Genomic DNA, 24,387 nt, shown 5'->3' on the forward strand with positions numbered 1-24,387 from the left:
GCGTGTGATAAAAAGCTTGAAGGTAAAGCGGCACACGTAGCAATGGTTTCAAAGCAGTTTTCGCTTTTTAATGAACGATAAATAAATGGCAGGGATGCTAGATATTTTCTGTACTTATTTGTTTATTAGCATTTTATGATTAAGATATAAAAGAAACTTAAGTTGGAGAAACTTAAGGGGGCCCTCCTTAGCCGTGCGGTCAGACGCGCGGCTACAAAGCAAGACCATGCTGAGGGTGGCTGGGTTCGATTCCCGGTGCCAGTCTAGGCAATTTTCGGGTTGGAAATTGTCTCGACTTCCCTGGGCATAAAAGTATCATCGTGCTAGCCTCATGATATACGAATGCAAAAATGGTAACTTGGCTTAGAAACCTCGCAGTTAATAACTGTGGAAGTGCTTAATGAACACTAGGCTGCGAGGCGGCTCTGTCCCAGTGTGGGGATGTAATGCCAATAAGAAGAAGAAGAAGAAGTTGGTGGGTAACGGATCGTTCGACTCATAGTCATGTCATATGTTTAAAACTTAACGCATTGCGATCGTTACCTGTGTGACCATCAGCCACATCAATTCCTTCGCACAATTCTTAAGTAATCCTCTATCCTCAACATTTTTAAGAGCTTCATACATCATCTTTAAAAAAAAACACTATTACAAGACTGAATTATACTTTAAGTAATATCATAAGGATTTATTCAGAAACTCTACTATAGAGGTTTCTCCTATTATAGTGAAACTGTTCCGATCTCCATCTCACTGACCATAATTTCATCTCATCGTGAAACAAAGAAATACAGCAACAATTTCGTCGCTTCTTTTTGTCAACATGCGTGCTCATTGCAAAACACAAATATAAGAAATACATCAAATACCCTTCCATTGCTCTGTTTTTGATGGGATAAACATCGGAGATATCTCTAGAAAAGCATCCACAATTTGCATTGATTGCATCAGATGTTCTCATATTTTTACAAATTGAAATTCCTTTGAATTTCCACAGGAAATTATTCTGAATTTCTAAGGTACATTGAAAAAAGAAAAATACAGGGACACCATTTCACACTAGAGATCGTACACAGACTGCATACAACTAGCATTAGACAACGGACTGGACATCTACACAATACCCAGTGGACCAATGAAGAATTGTTCGATTCATGAAAAGTTTTCTCATTACAGCTCCTTACTAGGGCTCCTCAGCACACAAAAGCGACAGATTTCAGCTTGTGTAACTATGATTAGATTCTAGTAGAGAAAGGATCAATTTCTGGGGTATACCCCGTTAGGCATAATGGCATAATGGACGTTAGGCATATCGGACGATAGGCATAATGTAAGTTGGGCATAATTGACGTTAGGCATAATGGACGTTAGGTATAAAATTACCCAAAGAACAGCCTATAACATAAAGAAGGCAGAATTATGCCAAACGTCCATTATGCCTAGCGTCCATTATGCCTAACGTATTTATACCTAACGTCCTTATGCCTAACGTACTTATGCCTAACGTCGCGGACCCCAATTTCTGCGTTCCGGGTGGGATACTTTCTTTCCACTGACTTTCAGAACGTTGTAACACAAAACGTTGTCTGTGGTTGTAATGTAGCTAATAAGTCGAAGATTCTGATTAACCATTGCAATTTTTTGCAATTTGAAGAGTAACATTAGAATGTCAATGCGATCAAACGCCTTGCTAAAGTCAGTGTATAGAGCTTTCACGTAGCTACCATTATCCATTGCATTAAGTGAATAATCAATGAATTCTATTGAATTTGTGGCGGTAAAGCGACCTTGAAAAATCCATGCTGCTTGTACGTAATTCCGGTTTCAAGTTGTGAATATAATTTTTCATTGAACATGGATTCAAAAAGTTTGGGAATGCAGAAGATAATGGCTATTCCGTGGTAATTACGAATGTCAGATTTTTTACCTGATTTGAACATGGGCACAAGATAGGAGCTTTTCTATACCCTGTGAAAATTTCCGGATTCCAAAGACAATCAGAAGATCCAAAACAAATATGCCATCAGCTCTTTAGCAGACTCTTCATAAATATCGGTGTAATGCCGGTAGGACCAGGTCCTTTGGATGCATCTAAGTTTTTTAAAGCGTTTAGAATATCGTTCACCATGGTCTGATTAATGCCGATATCCCTAGCGAATTCTGAGATAGGCGCAAAAAATTAAGGTCACGATATTGTTCCGAAAAGGTGGTGTATGTATATTTCTTGGAAGAAATCTCCAAAAAGATTACAGATATCTTCCGAGCAATTACCGACGCGTTTATTTAAATACATGGATGACGGAAAATTGTCTGATTTTAATTTTGATTTTACGTAATTGAAGAAGTTCTTTGGGCATGACTTTATTTCGTTTTCTGTTTTCGTGTTGTGCTCTTCAAATGCTACATCAATTGCTAGTTTTAATTGATCGCAGATGTCTAAATATTTTTTTCAAATTTACATTCGTATTGTCTAGCTTGTAAGTTTTATGTAATTTTTGTTTGCGATTCTTTAAAATTTTTATTTGCTTATTGTACCAAATTGGATATTTTGAATTTCCGCTCCGTCGTTTTCTTCTTTTTGGAACCATGCAATAATAATATCAAAAATGTTGTTATAGAAGACATCAACGGAAGATTCAATATTATCTTCATTTTCTAAAATTTGCTTCCAGTTAAATCTGCTTAGTTAATATCTTATGTTGTCATAGTTTGCTTTATGGTATTCAAGGACGTCTAGTGGTACCTCGTTGTGCTCTCCCGTAGTTGTTGCAGGCGATGTGTCCGCTCGCTGGACAGGTATTGTCGATATGACTGTAGATCAGCTGCAGCTTCAGCTGGCCCAATTCCGTATTCTCGATGAACTTGGCTGAATATTTGATGTAGATGTTCTGGTGCCGTTGGCAGGCCTTCAGATGCAAGGAGCATCCTGATGCTCGTTGGAGTCACTCCCTCGACGCATACATTAGCAGACTGGTCCTTCATGTATGCCAAAAATAACTGGAAAAGGCTTTCAGTAAACGGCCGTCTCCTTCGGTGGATTGCTGAGTCAGACGGATGATGGGTGGTCTCATCGGATCTAACTCAAATTGGCTGTCAGGATTCGGTAGTTGTATTTTCTGTTGTTGTTGCTGTTGATGTATTTGGTGTTGTTGATGATGTTGTTCTTGTCTTGCAGAATATCCGCAACCGATTCCGAAGACCCGATGGAACACTTGAGTCCGCCTTTAGAAAAGAACATGTGGCGGAAGTTGGGGAGGGGGGAGGTGTCCAGTAGCGTAGTTGGCTACACGTTTGCCTTATAAGCGAATGGTCATGGGTTCGATTTTCAGCCCTTCCACCAAACCCTCATCAGTCGTCGGATCCGCAACTCATACGGTGGCGTTTTGGGGACTCACAACTTGTTCTTTTCGGAGGCATTCCTCCAACGTTACCCGGATTAAATGGCAACCGAACAATGCAACGATCATTGGATACACGACATGGACAAACGGACACAATGGACTCACGACAAGATGAACTGGCAACGACAACAATAACGAATAATGGATATCTAAAAATAGATTCTGTGTGGATTCTGTACAGCAGAATACCATAGTAGATCACGGCACAGTAGCGGTTATGAACACAGAGTGCCTACCAAATAAAATATATGAATTAAAAAAAAATAAGGCGAAAGTCATTTAGGAGAGTTGAACGTTTGGTAAAAAATAGGTTATTATGCTGAAAACTACTTGTCCGAATATTTCGAATAGACAAATAATAGAAAACTCGTTTAGCCGAGACGTCTTAGCTCTTATTTCTCAGATCGAAATTCACACTTCTCACTGTGAAGTGCGAAAAGAGATATGAGCAGTAAAATATGAGCAATGAGAAGTAAGATGTGAGAAATGAGCAAGCCGTCTTACATTCCACTTCTCACTTCACACTTCTTCATTCTCACTGTGAGTAGTCAGAAAAGTGAAATGAGAAGTGAGATATGAGCAGTTAGAAGTGAGACGTGAATCGTTTAGCCAAGACGTTTCAACTCTTACCTCTCAGTTCCCACCAGGGGGGTGAAACGCCTGTCATCCGCGGTACAATGGCACTCTACCCAACATCGCTTTTGGTACTTCTGTTTTTGGTACCCAGTTTCTGGGTAGTATACCCGAATGCAGCGCTCATTTTGGGTGATTGGTTCGTACGCAGTTAGTGCTCATTATCGGCATTTAACTTCTCCTGACGAAAACTTGCAATTGGTTGAGGTACATCGAGCCTTTTGTGTTTGTATGGCTTCTTTATGTCGAAAAATACCTCGTCGATATTTCCGAAGTTTTGTTATCATGAAACAAACGAAATTAAAACAAAAACATTGTACGCCATATTGAATGAATGGTGGGTAGGCGTATTAGCCTTCTCTTCAGTCCCCTGGTTCCCACTTCGCACTGTCAAGTGCAAAAAGAGCATTGATGGGGCCAAACGCAAAGGGTTGTAAGTGACAAAAAGTTTGTTTTGAGAAAAATAAGTGCAAAGTTTTTCAATATTTTTTTGCTTCATACAAATCGCATGAAAGTTAAAAAAAATGCTAATTTTCTGCGAATTTTCACATTTTTTATAAACATCGTACAAACTATATCAACATATTTCCGCAAAGCACAAGTACCAAAGCATTTTTTGCTGAAGTCAACTCAATTTTGGTCAAAATGTCACTTACACCCCTCTGCTTCTAACCCCCTCAATTGGGAGTGAGATACGAGCAGTGAGAAGTAAAATGTGAGATATGAGCAAGCCGTATTACATTCCACTTCTCACTTCACATTTTTTTCTCACTTTGAGAAGTTAGGGAGAATGTGAAGTGAGATATAAGTGATAGCTTCGTTTAGCCGAGACTTCACTTCTCAGTTCTAACTTATGACTTCTCACTATGAAGTGCGAAAAGAGAAATGAGAAGTGATATATGAACAGTAAGAATTAAAATGTGAGAAAGAGCGAGACGTCTCACATCCCACTTATCGCTTCACTCTTCTTCATTCTCACTGTTCGGAAGCCAGAAAAAAGAATGAAATGAGAAGTAAGATGTGATATATGAGAAGTGATGCTAAAACTAAACAAGACGTCTTACATCCCACTTCTTACAACACACTTATCCCATCGTGTTTCTCACAGCTCACATTTTACTCCCCTTTGTTCACTTCTCAATTCTTATTTCTCTTTTCTCACTTCTCATTCGTAGGAATACCTCACAATCATAGGGATTTTCACAACTATTCAACGAAACGAAATTGGTACTTTGTACCAGGTGGCACTACCAATAATATCAGTAGGTCTTCCTTCCAATAAAACTAATTTGGGGAATGAATTATTGGCAGTGGCTGATTTTCTACCCACATCCAGGCGCTATTGTATATGCGCAAAATAGCCGGCATGAATTAATCGCCAGAAATTTGTATGCCGAAAGACATCTAACGCGGGTTTTCACAACAGTAGGATCTTTTCATGAAAAACTATTTGGTACCGCTTATGTAGGAAGGTGTCCACGAAGTCTACGCCTACCAAATGTTTTTTTCGATGAAGGTACTTAATTTTGAGAAATCGATCCTTAGATGGCTTTCGCCATACTGATCTCAGAAAGTTAACTCCTAGTGTGCCGCTGTAATCACGCTCAAAGTGGGCGATTCATTGTGATCGAATAGAACTATCATCGATGGATTCTCATTTAAAACTGACTGCGGTGTATTTCACATTATACTAAAAAAATTGTATGGTAATAATTTTTCCTTCTGGATTACTGTTGGTTATGCATTTGGGGTGTGAGCCTCATGGCTTTGCGGTTCACGCTGATGCTGGATCTGGATCTAATCGGTTAACAGATTGTTTCGATAAAACATTACGTTTGTCCTAATCCACAATGGACTATTTATTCAAACGGCTTATTTGGTCGAATTTTTGTTCTAGCTCATACAATTTGTTCGACCGAAAGAGTTTTTCTTCCAAATTTCCCTCACTGGCAAACACAATTTTCGCCCATATGAACTGTTCGGTCAAAAATAATATTCAACTGTAGGACCAGTTTGGCATTACATTTTCGGCCAAATGACATATTCTTATGACTTATTCGGTCAAGCGACATTTTTAGCCAGATTTCCTGACCCGGTCGTTCAAATGATCTATACCCATTTAGCCAAATGACCTGTTCGGCGAAAGAACATTTTCGGCCGTATGACTCTGTCGACCAGAAATCATTTGCGGCCAAACGGCATTTTCAGCTGAATAGTTTGTTTCGCTAAACCTCTCATTCGGCCAAATTACGGGAGATCGAAATATTCAGCCAAATAATTCCCGGAAACAGTTTTGGGTGCTTAGAACTGAGAGGGTGCCCACAAATGAGAAATGAGAAGGAAGAAGTGTGAAGTGGGATGTGAGACGTCGCACCAAATTCTCAATTTTCACTTTTCACTGCTTTCAAGGATAAACGAGTTTTCCGGCCAAATCACCCGTTCAGTAAAACGTTATTTTAAGTATATGAACCGTTCGGCCAAATCGCCTTCGGGGAATGATCTGTTCGGTCGAGCGACATTTTTGGCGGTATGACCTATACTGCTGTAAGCCATTTTCGGTCAAACGACATTCTCAGCTGATGTAAAAAAAGCTGAAGCTAAAATGTAATTGTTTAGAATGAAAATTCTCTGGGTTGCCTCTATCAACTTGGCTTGGTTAGGAAGATTTAATTATAAAACAATACCAATAAAAGCGTCGTTTCCGAGGTCGTTCTATAAATTAGTATAATAAAGCTTGCTTTGAAATAAAAAGTAAAAAGCTTCAAAGACTAACATGGGACAATTATGGGTAGTATGGTAGTGAAGAGGATAAGTTGATGCGTGTTTAGTGTTACCAGACGTACTCTTTTTAGAGTACATGTATGTACTCTTTTTGAGACAAAAAAAAATGTGTACTCTTCTTTTCGGATAAATAAGATAATATGTACTCTTTTGGCAATTGATCATCAAAAAAACATTTTAAAAAAATTTGTCACTTTTTGTACAATCACATTACTAAATTATGAGTTTTGTGAAAACCTGACTAACTAACGACTCTTTTCAGTATCAAATATGCAACACTACATTCACTTCCCTGGTGAAAATTGAAAACCGACAGTATCATGAACAGCGACAACTTCGTCATTACAGATCTACTATGCAACAACGCACAAATTCAAATGTCAATCATTTGTGTCTAGTTTTTACGCCAGTTCATGCAAATTGTCTCCGATCACGAATTATTTTGTTTTTGATGATAATAAAGAACAAATTCACGGAAGCGTTGCAGAAGGAATTTCCGGAGTTTAATACCACACCTGTCGAATCGGAAGTAAGCTGCTCGGTATGTAACAACAAAACGATTTCCATTGCAAACAAAGGCAGGGCTGACATTTTACAACATCGTGAATCCAAAAAACACCAGTCGAATAGGGTAAGACACCCAGAAATCGCCCTCCCCCCAGTTTTCGCCCACCTATTTTAAAATCTTCATTTCTCGAAAACTAGTTGTTGGAAACAGTTAAAGTTCAGTTTTTTCATGATTGATTGATGCTTGTATGGAAAACCCTTAACTGTAACTGTTTTCAACAACTAGTTTACGAGAAATGAAGATTTTAAAATGGGTGGGCGAAAACTGGGGGGAGGGCGATTTCTGGGTGTCTTACCCTATTCGGGCAATTGGGTTTTTCAACAAAAAGGATAAGTTGTTCGTGAAACAAAACTCTCCCTTAGAACTGAAAGTACTTGCTGCCTAGGTGTCAATAGCTTACCACATCGTTCAGCACAACCTAAAGCTATCTCAGCTGTGACTGCTCGAATAAGCTGCTCGCGAAACTATTCCCGGATTCAAAGATTGCTTCCAATTTTGCTTGTGCTAGAACAAAGACCGAAGCTGTGGTGAATAAGGTTCTTTCTCCGCATTCAGTCAAAATATACTTGCGGGAACTGGAGGAAAGCTCGTCACCATTCATGTTTCCAGTGTTAATACAGTTTTTTGATCCTCTTAAGGGAATTCGGCAATATTTGATTGCTTTCGAATCGCTTGATAATGAAACTGCCGCTCGGATAACCGAGCTATTAATGAAAAAGTATGATTTGCTAGACAAATGTATTGCATTTTCTGGTGACAATTGCGATACAAACTTTGGTGGCGTTAAGCGCACGGGAAAAGAAAACGTGTTTTATCATCTGAATAATGCGACGACTCGTGATATTGTTGGTATTGGCTGCCCTGCTCATCTTCTCCATAACTCTGCTCGACATGGTCTAGATCGGTTGGATATCGACATAGAAGCGCTTATTCAAAAGATTTACAGTTTTTTCTCGATTTACACCGTACGTACAGAGCATTTGAAGAGTTTCTGCGAGTTCGTGGACACGGATGTCTACTCTAACTGCGTTGAGTATTTGGACTAATGGATGTACCATTTCACCGAACTTGAAGTCTTCGATTGGATGTCATTGAAGAAAGCTCCAAAATGGAATGAAGTTGAGGTATCTGTCGAATTTCTCCAAGGTAAAGGAATTGAGATCGATGAATCAGCTCTTTTCGACCAGTTGACCAGCCAGCCTAAGCAAGTTGATCGATGAAAAGGGATCAGACAAGAAGTTCATCGAGCAACATTCGGTACACAAATGGACGGATTATTTCGAAACAGTTTTACCGTATGCCAGGTCTGAACTGCAAAAGTTCTGTCAATATTTTTACGCTATACCGAGTCACAATGCTAGTGTAGAGCGGCTTTTTAGTTTTATGAATTTATTTTGGTCAGATACTCGAAACCGTTTGCTACCAGAGTCGGTACAAGCGTTAATAATGGTTAAATTTAATTACAAGTTAAACTGCAAGGAATTTCTTGACTCAGTCCAGCAAATATATTTAATTTGTTCGAATAATTTGTGCGCCAATAACTGACATAACAATAACACAATTAACTATTCACGATGGTAAGCAATAATAAATACAAGTAATAAATACATCATGCCTTGCGTTTGTACTCTTACTTATAGCCTATTCAGATTGGGCTATTTATGACTTTGTTAAGTGAGAGGGTATCCAATTATTACGAGGTGTTCAGACTGCAGCAAGATAATATATCTTGACGTTTCCATGTTTCCTCATTTGCACGCTAATACAGGGTTGAATTCAAGGAGAGTTTTAAAATTTAATTTGCGAAATCAAGCATTTGTGTGGCGACAATCGAACATTTTTTTCTGAACAAAGTTTCTACGAAAAAAAATATTTAAAAAATATATAAAAAGGGATTTTCGAAGAATATTTGAAGCTCTCATTAAGGATAATGAGCGAAGCTGCATTCATTAGTTGTGTGCGCCGTTCTTCGGGGAATCAGACTATTCCTCAATTTTTTTTTAAGTTTAAAAAGTATTTTGATTTGGAGATTTGATAGAAAAATTTAGATACTTTTGGGAATTCTCACAAATTTTGGATGAATTAATGCATTACCAATCCATGTTATTCTACTTTATATATCCATCCCATTCAAATCGTACAGTTGTCCCACGTGAAAAATGTTGAAATCCAAAGTATATTAAGCCATTCAAGGAGCAGAATTGAAACAATTTATGAAATCATGTTTATTCATCAAATATATTCGTTTTACAACCATTCCTACGTTTTAAATTGTCTTCCGCATTGGCCCTTGAACTTTGAAAATTTATTCGATTTGTTCTATTAAATCTAGGTTTAAGTTAAATACTTCATGTTAATTCTAGAGAGCATCTGTTTTTTAAACAATTCATGTTGAATAAGTGGAGAATAAATAATTATCATCATTATTTTTCATCATATAAAATGCTTTCCCCAAAACCATCACAATCCGAGTTATTCTTCAGCGCTCAGAAGATTTCCATCTAACATGCATTCGACCCTGCTGCGACAGAAAGAGCATGACTGTCAACTACGAAATGAAAACAGAGAAAAATTTCTCTCTGGCAAAGAGAGCGTGACGCTTGTCAGTTTTGTTTTGTTGAATTTCTCCCTGCATCCCAGTTAGAACGAAAGCTCTCTCGTAATAATTGTTCGTAATAAATTCTCTATGACTCTTTTTAGCGGGTATCTTTTGACAGCGCAAAATGTATGGAATATTACGTAAATAATGACATCGTAAAGCGTATTTACCCTGAAACGCCAATTATTATGTAATTAATGGCGTAATCTGAATAGGCTATTATACTCTTTTTTGTATTGAGAAATTTGTACTCTTTTTAACTGAAATGGATCTGGTAACACTATGCGTGTTCATCGTCTTGATCAAGACAGGTCAGCAATTACTTCAATCAGTGGTAAAGAAAAAACATTTAAAATACAGTTTTATTCGCGTTATGCGTAACGTTTGGTAATACTCACCCCCTCCCCCACCTTTTCGTGTAACAAAGTGTAACGCAAGTTGGACCTCCCCCCTCCCCCCAAAAGCTTTACGTAATTTGTGAACAGACCCTTATGTATTTTCTGACAAAAAAATGTTGAAAATAGATATGGCTTGAAGGTATCCAGATATGTGTCCCCAGCTAGTGCTCCTGAACCGGTACCAGGTGCCCAAAACTAATCATTATAGTTCAAAATTAGATCAGAAGCAAACATATGATTGTTTATTTCTCGGTTTGATTTTGATAAGTGCATACAACTAATAGCTTTGGTGATGTTGGACATAGGTCTCATAAATCAAACCTCAAAACCAATTCCTTCGAGTTCCGGATTTTCCAAGAAGTGGCCAGAAGAAGTCTGATTACTAAAATATGTCATCATACATACTTTTCATGAAGAATCATGAAGTTTGATATATCGCATGCTATGTTCTTTTCAAAAGCCGGATTCAAGTGTTCCACAGGGTCTTTGGAATCGGCTTCGGGTATTCCGGGATGTTTCCTATGAATCCAAATGGGTCAAAGTTGATAGTAGAAATCTATTTTTTTCAATATGTGTTTCACAAGAAAAAATGCCATAGATTGATATTCCTCATGATCCATTTGAAGATATTCTGATATATGTCCCCAACTAGAGCACCAGAACCAATGTGCCCAAAACTGGCCATCATGTTTTAAAATTGGTTCATGCCTCTGAATTAAGTTTTTTCCACGATACGGGTATAAAAAGACGATGTTGGTACGAACAACAAACAAAAAACATCAAAACTGCTCAAAATGGCCACCCGACAGACCCAACTGGGATTCGGTATAAATCCGGAACCGTTGACCCGACATGTCCAATCCCTTGATTCTCTAAAACTATGCCAATATCTGGTTCATGTCTCAAAATGTTATACAAATCGTTCGAAAATTGAATAAGTTCGAGCTAAAACATCATCAAAATTTAGTTGCGCAAAAGAGGTTGGGGATGCAAAGGTTAAAGATTAGCGAAACGTGATCAGAATTCTGTCTGATTGGATGTTTATGTTTGTTGGTGTTTTAAATAACTTGACAATTCTTCACCTCCTTTTAGTAGTCGTTGGACATCAGATAATGATTGTTTATATTCTCGTTAATAACTTTTTCTTGTGAACTAACGATTTCTAGTCCTAAATTATGTGAGAAGGCGATCTGTTTTGACGACCTTCTTCTCAGAAATTATCAAGCAAACCGTAGACCCATTGTTGTCTAAAGCAGTCAAGGGAGTAATGAATTGTACAATTTCCGTTTGAAATGGGTTCGTCCTCCGTCTGTGGACGCAATCGCTGGTTGATGGAGCAACTGGTTGTACTGACCACGACTGGTTTGTGGTTGCACTATTGAAAGGACTGAAGTCACTCTTCGGGGTACGAGAGTTGTCGGGTAATTAATAAATGTCCTTGTAAAAGCCGTCTTTTATATTTTAAGGAACTCCGAGCTTATCGAACAGCTCTTTGTAATGACCAATGTTTGTGCCTACATTTTCCACACATACTAACACTTGAATTTAAAATTTAAATAGCTCGGTTTGTTTTACGAATGACTCGTGATGGTATTTACATTCATTGACGGTCGCATTAATATCCATCATTTTCAATTTGAAGTGCACGTACTCTACAAATAGTCTATAACAATCCAGTAGCCTATAATAGACCTAATGTAAAATTCATCGAATGGGAATTTAATTTATATGCGCACATTCACATCAAAATCAACGGCAACAGTCACAAATAATTAATCACACGTGTCTACGATCCACCACCCCGTTAGTACAAAGTTTCGATTTCCCTTTACATAGAACCAACCGCATTTAACGTTCATTGTAGCACACTAATTTTCACTTTTGCGGTTTTCCGAAACTGAAGGCTCCGAGTTACATCGGGCGCGATCTAATTACACGTCGAACCGCAGAACAAAACCACGTCCAAGTTTGCAGCTCGAGTGGCAGTTTCCTCTCCAATTTCTAGTTTTCGCGCCCTCTATTATTTTTGGAGTGGCGAAATGGTTTTTGCACAGAAACTATCGTAGTTTACACTGCATGATTTTGCGACAACATGTTTGAGAAAATGAGGTCGTTGCGAAGCAAACCGTAATTATGGATCGGACAGCACCTAGCACAAGTAATGTACCCCCGGTGGGGTGTTTGTTCTGACTGCAGAGAACGAAATTTTACCGAGGCTTTCTGGAGGGGCGGATGGGAAGGATTTTACACGAATGTTTTTACACAGGAAGCTGAACCAATTTTCCAACAAAGGTTAGTCCTGTTTCTAAAATTTACGGTGGCAAGTACCATTCCTTACCATGCCTTCACGGCAGGTTGAGAATTATGCTAGGGTCGACATGATTCAATTAGTGAAGTTGTAGACCAGAAGTATGGCACATATTTGAAAGATCTAGAATAAGTTTACCTTACAAATTGTTTGAAAATGCTAAAAACCTTTCGACAAAAAAATAATATTTATGTATTTTAATGACGGCGAGCAATAATAGAATATGTTATCGTTTGGATCTAAAACCTTATTTTTTCTGCTATAATTAACACATATTTTACCAAAATGTGTCGTACTTCCATGTGTTACTTATTACTACTGGCGTACTGGCGCCAAAAAAAATTGATTATCTACAATTTGTCTAATTTATATATCATAGGAAAGTATACCCTAGATAAGAGAATTGGAAAATATTGAATCGTTATGTTGATTCAGTCATAAGACATGGGTATGCAAAGTGAAAACTCAAAGGTGCAGCCCAGTCGGGTTGTACGCAAAGGTGACGTAGGACTACGTAGCTATTCGAAATTGATAGTATTTGCCATAATAATTTGTGTCGTTTTATTAACATTGAGCAAACTGCTCGGAAGCCAACTGAATCAAGAAGTCGAATAGTTGTTCCCAGTTGGATGGACTTTGAGTCTCTAACCGTGGAATTAACATGACTCATTGGCCGCTGAAGCCACTCGACTGGCTTTCAGTCGGGGACATCACAATCCTTACTTTGCCATGAACGCTTACATCGCGGGTGAAGACCAAACGTTGCATATAAATATATTTGTGTTTGATTTCACGCCACTTCTGATTCTTCTTATTTCTCCTTTATTTCGGCCATTTTTGAGGATGGTGTCCTCCAAAAAAGTCTTTATGCATACAAAAGAAGGTTGATCCGACAATCCGATTTCTTTAAAGTGCAAAACTCAATCGTTACTAGCAAATTTGATAGCGCGGCGGAGGGAGATGATGCAATTAATTTGAATGGGTGGAATAACTAACAGCAACCAAGCTACCACGCTAAACCCGATGCCTCCGAAACAATCCATTTTCGCAATTAACTCTCTCTTTCCATAAAATGCTGGTCCTGAGAAGAACCAATTTTCTTTTCCCAATGCGTCTTTCCAATAACTAACTGCATCCAAACGCTTGACAGCACCTTGCGTTGAAATTGTCCGACCGCCGACCGCCCTCGTGCTGCTGTGTCCGCTCCGCTGCATCGAATGTCGAACCGCTCTTTGTGGAATCCCAATCAAAACGGCTCGCGCGCGCCGAACAGCAGCTTTCTTGTATTTAATAAATTAAGCACGTTAGCCCCGCCCCTTTGATGCAGTAAATTTGAATGGATGGAATCACTAACAGCAACCAAGGTACCACGCCAAACCCGATGCCACCGAAACAGCCCATTTTCGCAATTAACTCTTTCCTTCCATAAAATGTTGGTCCTGAGAAGAACCAATTTTCTTTTCCCAATGCGCCTTCTGTCCAATAACTAACTGCATCCAATCGCTTGTCGACACCTTGCGTTGCAACTGTCCGACCGCCCCTTGATGATTTTTCGCTAAGCCTCCAAAAATTTAAATAAATTTTCAGCATTGCCACCCACTCAGTGCTGCTGTGTCCGCTCCGCTGCATTGAATGTCGAACCGCTCTCTGTGGAATCCCGATCAAAACGACTCGCGCGCGCCGAACAGCAGCTTTCTTGTATTTGATAAATTAAGCCCGTTAGCCCCGCCCCTTTGTGAGCTGATATGGGTGTGAATATAACGTGCACTCATAACGATTAATGAAGGGGCGGGGCTAATAAAATTACTTCATTAGATATAAGAAAGCTGCTTTTCGGCGCGCGCGAGCCATTTCGATCGAGATTCTGCAGAGAACGGACCGTTCGAAGAATGACAAATTCTAAGAATCCTATGAAATTTTATCGATTCTGAATTTGGTTATGAGATGTAGTTTATCTTAGATGCGTATTGCTGCGAGGAACGACAACAGTTTCTTCATATTGCAAAACATTAGCTTTCGGCATCTGTCTGTCCGAGCGACGTTCACCGATGGGTGGTTGATGTGTAAAGTTTCCACTGAGGTGGCGTCTTCATTGATTTTATACAAAAGCCACCATTTTATACAAAGGTTGATCCGACTATCCGAAATAAACTTTCTTCAAAGTGCAAAACTCAATCGTAAATAGCGAATTTGATAGCGCGTCGGAGGGAGATGATGCAATAAATTTTAATGGGTGGGATCACTAACAACAACCAAGCTACAACGCCAAACCCGATGCCACCGAAACAGTCCATTTTCGCAATTACTCTTTCTTTTCATAAAATGTTGGTCCTGAGAAGAACCAATTTTCTTTTCCCAATGCGCCTTCTGTCCAATAACTACTGCAACTGTACGACCGCCACTTGATGACTTTTCGCTAAGCCTCCATAAGTTGAAATAAATTTTCAGCATTGCCACCCACTCAGTGCTGCTGTGTCCGCTCCACTGCATTGAATGTCGAACCGCTCTCTGTGGAATTCCGATCAAAATGGCTCGCGCGCGCTGAACAGCAGCTTTCTTGTATTTAATAAATTAAACCCGTTAGCCCCGCCCCTTTGTGATCTGATATGGGTGTAAATATAATGTGCACTCATAACGATTAATGAAGGGGCGGGGCTAATGGAATTACTTCATTAGATATAAGAAAGCTGCTTTTCGGCGCGCGCGAGCCATTTCGATCGGGATTTCGCAGACAACGGACCGTTCGGAGAATGACAAATTCTAAAAATCCTATGAAATTTCCTCGATTATGAATTTGGTTATGAGATGTTGTTTATCTTAGATGTGTATTGTTACGAGGAATAACAGCAGAAATTTCACTCAAGACGAAGTTTCTCCATATTACCAAACATTATCTCTTGACATCTGTCTGTCCGAGCGACGTTCACCGATGGGTGGTTGCTGTAGAAAGTTTCCACTGAGGTGGCGTCTTCATTGATTTTATACAAAAGAAGGTTGATCCGACTATCCGAAATAATCTTTCTTCAAAGTGCACAACTCAATCGTAAATAGCGAATTTGATAGCGCGTCGGAGGGAGATGATGTAGTGAATTTTAATGAATGGGATCACTAACAGCAACCAAGCTACCACGCAAAACCCAATGCCACCGAAACAGTCCATTTTCGCAATTAACTCTTCCTTTTCGTAAAATGTTGGTCCTGAGAAGAACCAATTTTCTTTTCCCAATTCCCATTCCAATAACTAACTGCATCCAATCGCTTGTGTAAATTTGCAGCATTGCCACACTGCCACCCACTTCGTGCTGCTGTGTCCGTTTCGCTGCATCGAATGTCGGACTGCCTTCTGTGGAATTCTGATAAAAAAGGGCTCGCGCGCGCCGAGCAGCAGCTTTCTTGTATTTAATAAATTAAACCCATAAGCCCCGCCCCTTTGTGAGCTGATATGGTGTAAATATAATGTGCACTCATAACGATTAATGAAGGGGCGGGGCTAATTAAATTACTTCATTAGATATAAGAAAGCTGCTTTTCGGCGCGCGCGAGCCATTTCGATCGGGATTCCGCAGACAACGGACCGTTCGGAGAATGACAAATTCTAAGAATCCTATTAAATTTTCTCGCAAGATTCTGAATTTGGTTATGAGATCAATCGTAAATAGCGAATTTGATAGCGCGTCGGAGGGAGATGATGTAGTGAATTTTAAAGAATGGGATCACTAACAGCAACCAAGCTACCACGCCAAACCCAATGCCACCGACACAGTCCATTTTCGCAATTAACTCTTCCTTTTCGTAAAATGTTGGTCCTGAGAAGAACCAATTTTCTTTTTCTAATTCCCATTCCAATAACTAACTGCATCCAATCGCTTGTGCAAATTTGCAGCATTGCCACACTGCCACCCACTTCGTGCTGCTGTGTCCGCTTCGCTGCATCGAATGTCGAACCGCCTTCTGTGGAATCTCGATCAAAATGGCTCGCGCGCTGAACAGCAGCTTTCTTGTATTTAATAAATTAAACCCGTAAGCCCCGCCCCTTTGTCAGCTGATATGGTGTAAATAAAATGTGCACTCTTAACGATTAATGAAGGGGCGGAGCTAATGGGATTACTTCATTAGATATAAGAAAGCCGCTTTTCCGCGCGCGAGCCATTTCGATCGGGTTTCCACAGACAAAGGACCGTTCGGAGAATTATGAATTCTAAGAATCCAATGAAACTTTCTCGAAAGATTCTGAATTTGGTTATGAGATGTTGTTTATCTAAGATGCGTATTGTTGCGAGGAATGATAACAGAAATTTGACTCAAGACGAAGTTTCTTCATATTACCAAACATTATCTCTTGAAATCTGTCTGTCCAAGCGACGTTCACTAATGGGTAGTTGCTGTAGGTAGATAGTTTTCACAAAGGTGGCGTCTTCATGGATTTTATACAAAAGAAAGTTGATCCGAAATAAACTTTCTTCAAAGTTCAAAACTCAATCGTAAATAGCGAATTTGATAGTGCGTCGGAGGAGATGATGTAGAAAATTTTAATGGATGGGATCACTAACAGCAACCAAGCTACCACGCCAAACCCGATGCCACCGAAACAGTCCATTTTCGCAATTAACTCTTTCTTTTTATAAAATGTTGGTCCTGAGAAGAACCAATTTTCTTTTCCCAATGTTCCTTTCCAACTAACTGACACCACAATTTGTAATGAATTTTCAGCATCGGCACTGGCGGTGCGGGATCGCCACAGTGCTATTTTTATGGTCAACCTTTTCTTCATATGAAATTCTGGTTCGTTGAGGTTGAATGATCTGCAGCAACACATCGAGCACCACCACCAATGCGATGGATTTTCTTTGAAAATGTTATTAGCGTCTCCGTGATGCTGTGTTCTCTCCGCTAAGATCGCTTTGATGCGTCTGCTATGCGTAAAATCTTGTTCCAACTGAGGATTAGATCCAAACCCGCAAGTGATTGATTTTTGATGTCTGTGCTAGTGATGCATGTACGTGATTGGTTAGTTTACCTATTTCTAAACTTTTTATCAATTATCGATAATAAATAGTTATAAATCAGTATTTTCATGTTAATACAAAAAAGCGTTGACTCATCCTTGATCGAATGGTCCAAAAAATTGAAAATCCATCGAGAAACGGCTTAGATATTAAAGTTTAAAGTCTATCATATTTTCGTGACGGTCCCAGATTTTCGCAATCGTAAAGTGTACCCCAATATAGAAAACACAGACGTAGTCCTACGTCAAAAAAAAAAATGAATTACAGACCGCATCGTGCTTTCGTGCTGTGCGGTTCTTTCTCTCTTTGCGGAAGGAAGTTTTTAATACTACCCGAAGCTATTTTAATTTCAACAGTGCTTCTCAGCGCTATTTGTACCCACTGATCCCGTTACGATCTTTGCAAGGACCCGTTCCTTCGTTTTACGTTGGACCCGTTTGCGGAAGTAAAATTCCGACAAGCGGTGGTAATCCTGCAGGGACACCGTTCTGGGAAAAAACCTCTCATTTCAGATTGCTAGGAAGGGTGACTGCCATATTTTGCCGGGATCCTTTGACGATCGCAAACGTCTTCTTCACTATTTAACTGAGAAGCGCCATAAATTCTTCACATACGACGACAAAACTGAGCGATTGTTCAAAGTCGTCTTGAAAGGTCTCCCCAGTGATGACAAATCACTACATGAGATTAAAATTGAAATTTCTCAATTACTTGGATTTTCACCAGTCCAAGTAATTAAGATGAAAAAGAAATCCCATTCTGGTACTTCCCAGAGGGCATTTCTCAAGCATTTTATTTAGGGGAACAGACGGCTTTGGCAGGTTTTGTTCTATTAGGGAACATCCATAAATTTCGTCATGCTTAGAGGGGGGAAGGGGGAGTTGCCCCAAGTGTGAAGACTCATACAAAATTTCAGGATGCTTCATACAAAAAGTGTGACATAGGGGGGAGGGGGGGTTGAAAATGGCCAAATTTTGCGTTACGTAATTAATGGATCTTCCCTTATTGGCAAGGGGGTTTTTATCGACCGAATTTTATGAAATTTGGCCACAATATTCTTTGATATGCAAAGAATGTTTGGGCCAAATTTGAGCATAATCAGTCATAAAAAACCCCCTGCCAATAATAGAACAAAACCTGCCAAAGCCGTCATTACCCCTAGTTCATTTTATCAAAAGTGAACTAAATAATATGAAAAGTTTGGAAAAGGCCTGTATTATGTCTCATGTCCGTGTTACATGGGAACATTTCCGCAGGCCTGGGGGAAATTTCCAAAACCCCACCCAGTGCCGTAAGTGCCAAAAGTGGGGTCATGGAACCAAACATTGTCACATGGATGCTAAATGCATGATTTGTGGTGGAACCTCTCACGCCAAGGACGCATGTCCTGTGAGAGAAGATTCCAATAAATTTAAGTGCGCAAACTGTGGGGGCAATCATAAATCCAATTTCTGGGAATGCCCTTCACGCAAAAAGTTTTGAATTCCCGTGCAAAATTGATGACGGAAATTCCAATCGGATCCCAGATTCGACGGGTAGAAATTTTTCAAACGCTCAAATTTCGAAACCGGTTACCGGTCGAGCAATTCATACCCACCACAATTCACAAACAAATTTTGCCGCTCGTCAACGGGTAGCAAGCACTTCAGTAAATTCCAATTTTTCCAACGTACCTACATATGCAAACATCGCTGCTGGTAGACAAAATTTCTCTTCTCAAAATGAGGTTTATACCCATGTCCCAACGGAAAATAACGGTCATGTTGCCGATCCAGGTAGCATGACAGCTTCCGATTTTGATTTTTTAACTGAACAATTGCATCACATGATTGATGCAATGTTCAAAGCAAATACCATTCCTGAAGCTGTTCAGGTTGGTATAAAGTACTCACAAAAAATTGTTATCGGACTCCGTTTCAATGGATCCAAATAATTGTGTGAAAGTTCTAAATTGGAATGCCCGCTCTCTAAAGGGTAAGGAAGATGAATTATTCAACTTCCTTTTAGTTCATAATGTGCATATTGCCATTATAACTGAATAACTGAAACGTATTTAAAACCAGGACTCTCCATTAAAAGAGATCCAAACTACTTATCTACAGAAATGATCGTCTTGACAGCGCCTGTGGTGGGGTCGCCATTGTCATTAATAGACGTATCAAACATAAATTATTTTCTTCGTTTGAAACCAAAGTTTTTGAAACCTTGGCAGTTTCTGTTGAAACAAATTTTGGACAATTTTCCTTCATTGCAGCCTACTTGCCTTTTCAATGCAATGGGCAGCAAAAGAATTTGTTGAAAGCTGATCTTCAAATTCTGACTCGCAACAAATCAAAATTCTTCGTAATTGGTGACTTCAATGCCAAACACCGTTCATGGAATAATGCTCAAAGCAATTCCAATGGTAAAATTTTATTTGAAGATTGTTCTGCGGGATATTATACTATTCAATATCCCAATGGACCAACTTGTTTTTCTTCCAGTCGAAATCCTTCTACAATTGATTTAGTTTTAACGGATTCAAGTCAGCTGTGTGGCCAATTGGTAACTCATGCTGACTTTGACTCTGATCACCTTCCTGTGACATTTGAAATCTCACAAGAAGCCATTTATAATCCAATCAGCTCTACTTTTAATTATCATAGAGCTGATTGGGATTTATATAAAACGTATATCGATAGGAATTTTGATGTTGATATTCCTCTCGATACCAAAAGTGATATTGATAATGCTCTCGTATCTTTGACAAATTTAATTTGTCGAAGCCAGAGGCATTGCAATTCCGAAATGTGAAGTTAAATTCAACTCTATTATTATTGACGACGATCTTCAGCTACTGATCCGTCTTAAAAATGTGAGAAGAAGGCAATACCAAAGAACTCGCGATCCCGCGTTGAAAGTTATTTGGCGAGATTTGCAAAATGAAATTAAAAAACGTTTCGCTATTCTGAGAAATACCAACTTTGAGAATAATGTCTCGAAGTTGGATCCCAGTTCGATTCGAAACCCTTTTGGAGATTAACAAAATTCTTAAAAACCTCAAAAGCCAATTCCAGCGCTTAAAGAGGGAAATGAAATTTTATTAACAAATGGCGAAAAGGCTCAAAACTTGCTCAGCAGTTCGAGAGTGCCCATAATTTTAGTCTAGGTCTCACTAGTCCAATTGAGGATCAGGTTACACGAAGCTTCGAAGACATTCTCAACCAAGATAATGTTTTTGACCCTTCGTTGGGAACTAATTTGGATGAAGTGAGATCTATTACTAGAAAATTTAAAAATCTGAAAGCCCCGAGTGATGATGGTATTTTCTACATACTTATCAAAAAACTTCCTGAGAGCTCTTTATCCTTTTCGGTTAATTTATTTAACAAATGTTTTCAATTGGCATACTTCCCAGATAAATGGAAAAACGCCAAAGTTGTTCCAATTTTGAAGCCGGACAAAATCCAGCTGAGGCTTCTAGTTATCGCCTTAATCAGTTTGCTTTCTTCAATAAGCAAACTGTTTGAAAAGATTATTTTAAATAGAATGATGGTTCATATTAATGACAATTCTATTTTTGCTGATGAGCAATTTGGTTTTCGCCATGGGCATTCAACCACTCATCAGTTGTTAAGAGTTACGAACTTAATTCGGCTCAACAAATCTGAAGGATATTCGACTGGAGTTGCTCTTCTTGATATAGAGAAAGCATTTGACAGTGTTGGCATGAAGGTTTGATTGTAAAATTGATGAATTTTAATTTTCCTCTGTACATCATTAAACTGATCCAAAATTATGTATCAGATCGCGCACTGCAGGTAAACTATCAGAATACTAAGTCTGATAGATTACCTGTAAGGGCTGGTGTCCCCCAAGGCAGCATACTGGGGCCCATATTGTATAGCATTTTTACTTCTGACTTACCTGATTTACCACCAGGGTGTCAAAAATCTTTGTTTGCAGATGACACGGGCCTTTCAGCCAAAGGGCGAAGCCTTCGTGTTATTTGTAGTAGATTGCAAAAAAGTTTGGATATTTTCTCCACTTACTTGCGAAAATGGAAAATTTCCCCGAATGCTTCCAAAACTCAGCTTATAATTTTCCCACATAAGCCGAGAGCTTCTTATTTGAAACCTTCTAGCAGACATATTGTCACTATGAATGGGGTTCCAATTAATTGGTCTAGCGAAGCTAAATATTTAGGACTTCTGCTAGATCAAAAATTAACTTTTAAAAATCACATTGAAGGCCTTCAAGCCAAATGTAACAAATATATTAAGTGTCTATATCCACTTATAAACAGAAAATCAAAACTTTGTCTTAAGAACAAACTTTTGATTTACAAACACATTTTTAGACCTGCCATGTTGTATGCTGTGCCAATATGGGCTAGTTGCTGCAATACCAGAAAGAAGGCACTCCAGAGGATTCAAAATAAAATTTTGAAAATGATTCTGAAGTTGCCTCCGTGGTATAGTACCAATGAACTTCATAGAATTTCTAATATTGAGACATTGCAACAAATGTCCAACAAAATAATTTCAAATTTTAGACAAAAATCGTTGCAATCTTCTATTGCAACGATTAACTCCTTGTACCCTTAGTATAAAATAGGTTAAGTTTAGTTTAAGTTGAAAACATTGTAATTCCTACATGGTTCAATTCAACCAGAGGAAAAAATTCTAACTGCCAGAGGCAATTGAAATGTCTTAATAATAACTAAAAGCGTAACATAGCAAATAAGGATGATAGTGTTAAGAAAACACGGAACACCTAGTCTAAGAGATGAATGCATGTATTAGATAATTAGCAAATAAAATTAGCTAATAAAAAAAAAATGATTGAAATAAAAAATCATATCCAATTTTCATTTGTATGTTATAAAACCATTTACATAGTTTGTATATACCATTTCATAGCTTTTCTATGAATTGGTCTGTTTTGCACGTGAAGAATAATATCAAAAAGTAGTGAAAAAATTATCATTGTAATAATTTATTACTATTAAATGGTCCCGCAAACCTGATGTCCTCATCGGGGTTTGCAGAAATCGCTCTCAATAGATAACGAACAACGATAAAAGAGAGGCAAAAACTGTTCCGAATCATAACAAGCCATGATAACAAATTTATCAAACTTATATACCAGTGCGAAAAAACAGAATCGGATAGGCAGCCCCCACAGAAAAATGGTGATTCTCGCTTTGTTTTCGCTCCTTTCGTGTTGTTTTCTGCACAGCTGTGTAGACCAAGTTGAAATGCATCATCAGAGCCAGTGCTCTCCGAATTTGAAGCTTTCCAAGAGAAATTTATCATGGGGTATAGCATCCCGAATCAGTTCTCTATCATGATAGCTTGTGAAAAAAGTCTCTCGCGGTATGCTACATCTTCTTCTTCTTATTGGCATTACATCCCCACACTGGGACAGAGCCGCCTCGCAGCTTAGTGTTCATTAAGCACTTCCACAGTTATTAACTGCGAGGTTTCTAAGCCAGTTTACCATTGTTGCATTCGTATATCATGAGGCTAGCACGATGATACTTTTATGCCCAGGGAAGTCGAAACAATTTCCAATCCGAAAATTGCCTATACCGGCACCGGGAATCGAACCCAGCCACCCTCAGCATGGTCTTGCTTTGTAGCCGCGCGTCTTACCGCACGGCTAAGGAGGGCCCGGTATGCTACCTATCGTATATGTATACAGAGACGACAAGTGAGAGACTTGTTCTTTCTCTTTAGGATTCAATCCCTGGTCCTCATACATCCTCTCCCCTGGGTGAATAAAGTATGTATAATTCTAGAACCATCTTATAGTGAATGTGCTTACGTATTTATTCATTAAATTAATTTAGAATATAGATAGTAGAATCTATAGATGAGCGAAAGCATGGCTTTTACCGTCCACGCGCGCATATGACGTCACAGCCCTTAACATTTCCATTGAAATCGTGACGTCATGCTCGTTTGGAGACACGTTTGACAGTTCGTTTGGAGGCAGAGGATTTATCTTCGCTCATCTATATATTACACTATCTATAATTTAGATTACATCTAAAAAGAACATTGAATCAACAATTTGATGCCAGGGCGTTAGGGGCAAAACGGTTATGCATCGGAAGCGGTTTGGCCGATAATTGCCTTTGACCAAAGCGACTTACAAACGAACTGTTAATTTGCTCCATGTCCCTAACAAGCAGTTTGTGCCGAGTTGGTCATCAGGCCGAAAATGACGTTTGGCCGAAATGGTCGTTTGACAGAAACTGCCTTTTTGCCGAAAATGTCATTTGGCCCATTATTTAACGGGTAATATCAATATGGTCAAAAATGTTTCCCGTTTCAGCCAAATAGTCTTCCTGTCAAACAATCATTTCGGTCAAGTGACCTATTTAGTCAAACGACTTTTTCGGACAAATTATCAGTTCGGCCGGATGGAGTTCGGAGGAGGCCATGATCGTGAGAAGTGGTGTTTTCATTTTTGTGACAAGATTTTTCTTTTGTGGTTTCGGCTGGTGATTCGGCTTGTACTCCCAGATGGTGATTATGTGAATGCATATTTCATAATAGTATTGCGTTAGAACAATCAAATAGCTATTGTGAATCTTCTTATTATGTATGTGATGTTTTGGCCATGATGAATATGACTTCAGTTTTTACTATCGGAGGTGGTACTTTGTGAAATGGACAATGGATATCGGATTTAGAAAATGGAATG

The 24,387-nt window shown here is 38.9% G+C and overlaps 1 protein-coding gene across 4 annotated transcripts in view; it reads left to right on the forward strand.

The window, feature by feature from the left end:
* The window catches only part of LOC134227888 (AP-1 complex subunit gamma-1-like), a 170,355-nt gene that overhangs the window by 14,078 nt on the left and 131,890 nt on the right, over positions 1-24,387 (forward strand). The gene's annotated exons all lie outside the window — the stretch shown is intronic.

This window comes from Armigeres subalbatus, chromosome 3 (genome assembly GCF_024139115.2).
Source record: "Armigeres subalbatus isolate Guangzhou_Male chromosome 3, GZ_Asu_2, whole genome shotgun sequence".
In the NCBI taxonomy this organism is placed as follows: domain Eukaryota; kingdom Metazoa; phylum Arthropoda; class Insecta; order Diptera; family Culicidae; genus Armigeres; species Armigeres subalbatus.